Here is a 4611-nt window from a genome sequence, read left to right on the forward strand (position 1 = left end):
CGCGGTAACGTTACCGCGTCCAGTGGGCAAGAGCCATTACCGATAAGCCGAGGGGGAATTTTTTTACACATAAAATTATAACAAGACGCTACAAAATGCTGCGTTGAGCCATATACATATATATGACGTTTGTAACGTCTTGTGAACTCAGAAAACCCGATTAACGTTGTATGTACGGGCCGTAAAAAATATTTTTACTGTATAATTGCAAGTTAATGTTTTTGTAATACAGTTGCAACATTATAAAAGTGATATTGCACAATATTGTATTTGCAATGTAACTGCAATATTGCAGATGTAATATTACGCAATATTGTGTTTCAAATATTGTTGCACCATTGCATTTGCATATGCAATCTTGCAGCGTTGCAGCAATGCTGTTGCAGCTTTTGTGCTGTATGGGTCCTGCCGAATCGATCTCTCGAACTTTCCAGCCAATCTCCTTTCTCTCTCCACAGTCGATCTCTCGCGTCCGCTCTCGATCTCTCACTTCTCTCCACCAATCCTCTTCTTTCTCCCTGCTGCTATCTCTCTCCTACCCCCCTCTCTTCCTCCTTCTTCCTTAGTCCGGAATCGCCGACTCATTGCCGCTTCCCTTTTCCGCTTCGTTTTCTCCTCCGCCTTCCGCCTATTCTTCTCGCCTCCATGTCCTCTGGTTCCTCTCTCGTTCCTCTCACTCTCACTTCCTCCTCCTTCCTCATACTCCACCTTTACACCTCACTTCCGACACTTCTCTCACCACCTTCCTTCGTCAACCTCTTTTCACCTCGCCATCTTTACCCCCTCTCCACGTTATATGTATATTAACCTATATAAATTTTGTATGGAAAGTTTTTATGTAATTCCTTTTGATTATTTATTGCAATAAATTAATATTAATAAATTATACTTTTCATGTTTTTTTTATTTTATGTAACTCACTTGTATAAATAAATATATATACACATATATATAATTATTATATGTTATTTTTAAAAAATATTCTATTCTATACTGCATATGAAATTAATTTTTAAATATTTGTATATTTGAAATGCTTGGTAATAACAATTTCTGTAATTAAAGAAACTTTTATAATTAAAATACAATTGAAGTTTATTATGTTGCGTAATACTCACTTCAGATTCAATGAGTAGTAGTAGTATGAATTTATTTCCCTTGCGGGGTACATGCGGACCTCCGCTCCGCTTACAAAATCTTTCTTTCGCTTCGCTCGCTTTTTTTTCGCACGCTCGCGAGAGAGAGAGAGACTCCTCACTCCTCCTCATTCACTCTTCCATTCATCCCTCTTGGACCTCCGTTTCCGCCGCATTCTCCATTCTCGTCTCTTCTCACACTCTCTTCCTCGTCTATCCTCATCCCCTCCCCCTCCATTCCTCTATTCTCTTCATCCATTCTTCTCCCCCTCCTTCTCCCTCTAATATTTCCTCTACTATTTCCCTTCAATTTCTCTCCCTCCCCCAATCTGTGCATTCCTCCAGAATATGTTTCCACGTCTTCTCACTCCGCCCACATACCCTACATAACCTTCTTTCCTCATTCTCCCAATACCTATTTCCCTTCATTTCTTCTCCTAATCTAAATCCTCCTAATCTTGCCATCCTCTGCCATCTTTCTTCTCTTCATCCCTTTTTTAAGTATCCTGGTAACCCCTTTCCTTTTATCCATTTGTACCATATGTTTCCCTTCGTCTCCCTTATCCTCCTCCATCTTTCTTCCTCCTGCTCTCTCTTCTCCCTCCTCACTATTTCCTTGCCCCTCATCTCCCCCTCTTCCCTTAACCTTTCTATCTCCTTTATTTCCCATCCCTTTTCTACATAAAACTCCTCTCTTTCTTTTTCCCACTCCCCTATCACCTTACCCTTCTTCGCTCTCTCTCTCACTTCTTCCCAGCACCACCTTGCTATCTCCCCTCCTCGTCCTTCCCCTATCCTCCTTTCATAACCCCATGCTCTCATTCCGCCCTTCCTCTCATTTTTTCTCTCATTAACTCTTCTCTTGTCATATATCCTGGTGTATTCCATCCTACCCCCATTATCCATCTTAAATATCTTTCATGCATCCTCTCTATCTCTTCCCTTTCCCTCCACCCCCAAATTTCCACCCCGTAGCTCATCACCGTCCATACTAATCTGTCAAAAAGCCATAATCTTCTCGCCCAATCCCCTCCATATCTCCTTTTCCCTATTCCCCATACTTCTCTCATTACTACCGCCCCTTTTCTTACCTTCTCTCTTATGTGTTCTTTACTCTTTCCATTAGCCATCACTACATATCCTAAATACGTGAACTTTCTCACTTCTTCTATCTCATTTCCCTTCCACCTCTATTTAACCTTTTTCCACCTCCCTCCTCCTTTCCTGCATCTCATCACCTTCGTTTTCCCAATGTTAACCTCCAGTCCTTTTTCCTCCATATACTTCTCTAACCCCTTTATCATTCCTTTCATCCCTTCTTCATTTTCCGCTATCACCGCTATATCATCCGCATATGCCATCGACCATATCTTTCTTCCTCCTACTTTAATCCCTCCCCACCCCTCCCTTTCCAATTCCTCATCCAAGTCCGCCAACAACATTGTGAATAGGCATGGGCTCAATGGACACCCCTGCCTTACACCTCTCCCTGTCCAAAATATTTTCCCCTCTTTGTCCTCCACCTTTACCCTACACCTTGTTTCCCTTAATATCTCTTCACATCTCTCTACCAGTCCTTCCCTTACTCCTCTTTTCCTTAAGCATTCTCTCAATTTCCCTTTATCTACCGAGTCAAAAGCCGCCTTTAAATCTAAGAATAGTACCACCATCTTCCCATTTTTTTCCGCTATCTTTTTATTTATTATGTAGTTCAACCCATATATCTGATCTACTGTGCCTCTTCCCTCTCTAAAACCTGCCTGACTCGGAGGTAGCGTCCCTTTCTCCTCCACCTCCTTCCTCATTCCCTTTGTTAGCACCGTTGCGTATATTTTGTACGCCGTCTGTGTTAATGTTATCCCTCTATATTCCTCTACTTTTTTCCCTTTTCCTTTCTTCTATACTGGAACTACTACCCCCTCACTCCATTCTTCCGGCCATCCCACTCCCCTCCACACCTTATTACATATTTCCCATAACCAACTCTTCACCTCCTGTCCCCCATACTTCCATACTTCATTTGCGATTCCGTCCCCTCCTGCCGCCTTCCCATCTTTCAGACCTCTTATCACCTCTTCTATCTCCTCTCTACTTATTTCTTCTTCTTCCCCTATTCCTCCATTGTTTCTTTCTCCCTCCTCTCTCACCTTCCATTCCACTCCCCTTAGCATTTCCTTAAAGTATCCTTCCCACTCCTCTATTCTTATCCCCTGCTCTACTCCTTTTCTCCCCCCCCCCTTTCTCTTCTTACCACCTTCCATACCTGCCTTTCCGTTCTTACACCTTCTATTTCCCTTTCCCATTCCTCCCTTTCCTTCCTTTTCTTTTCTTCACATAATGTCTTATATTCTTTCTTTCTTAACTTATATTCTTCCCCCTCTCCCCCCTTCCTTTTCCATTTTCTAAACTCCTCCTTCACTTTTTCTTTTAATTCTTTACACTCCTCATCCCCCACCATCCTTTCTTTCTTACTCCGCCCATTTCCCTTTCCACCTTCTCTATCGCCTCCTTCACCCTTCCTTTCAGCCTCTCCCACTCCTCTCCCACCATCCCTCCCTCGCCTTCTCTCCTTCCACAATAAGAAATAAATTTCCTCCCTTCCTCTGTCCATATCCCTCTCCCCCTCCTTTTCTTCTTCCATCCTTTTCTCCCCCTCTCCCTCCTCTCTCCCTCCACCCATACCGTCAAAGGTTGGTGATCCGACTCTGTGTTCTCCTCTACCACCAACCTTTTCACGCTTCTTCTTGTTTCTCTATCCCCCACCACGTAATCTATTACCGTTCCGCCTCTTCCACCTGTATATGTCCACTCTCCCTCCTCATCCCCCTCTGTATTTCCATTCATTATTGACCATCCCATTTCTTCTAAAAATCTACATAACCTCCTTCCCTCCCCATTACTCTTCTCATCTCTCGATTTTCTTCGTCTCTCCCTTTCCTCATCCCCTTCCTCTCCTCCTCCTCCAGTCCCCGTCCTTCCCTGTTCTCCATCCATTTTCTTAACTTCTCTATTTTCCTATCTAAGTCCTTATTCACATACACTCCTATTATCCTCCACCACTCTTTTCCTATTTTTACCTTCATGCTCATCATTCCTTCTTCCTCATCCTCCTCTACTTCCCCTTCTATCTCTATTTCCTCCCTTCTTCCCATTACTATCCCTCCTATCGCTCTTCCTTTTTTATTCTTTTTCCCTGCCTCTTGTATCTCCCATCTATATCCTTTTGGTAACCACCTTTTCACCTTCTCCCACCCTTTCTTCTGCACCCATGTCTCACTCATGTAAATTATATCCCATTTTCTTATTCCCTCCCAGAAGTCCTTATCTTTATTCATTAATCCTGCTACGTTCCAGAAGCCTATCTTGTATTCCTCTTTTCTCTTTATTTCTCCTTTCTTTTTCTTTTTTTTTCTCCTAACACTTCTCTGCTCCTCTTCTTTTCCTTCCCCTTCTTCTCCCCCTCTCCTGCTCCTTT

Source organism: Vollenhovia emeryi, unplaced genomic scaffold, assembly GCF_000949405.1.
Source record: "Vollenhovia emeryi isolate VEMERY1.0 unplaced genomic scaffold, V.emery_V1.0 DF939967.1, whole genome shotgun sequence".
NCBI lineage: Eukaryota > Metazoa > Arthropoda > Insecta > Hymenoptera > Formicidae > Vollenhovia > Vollenhovia emeryi.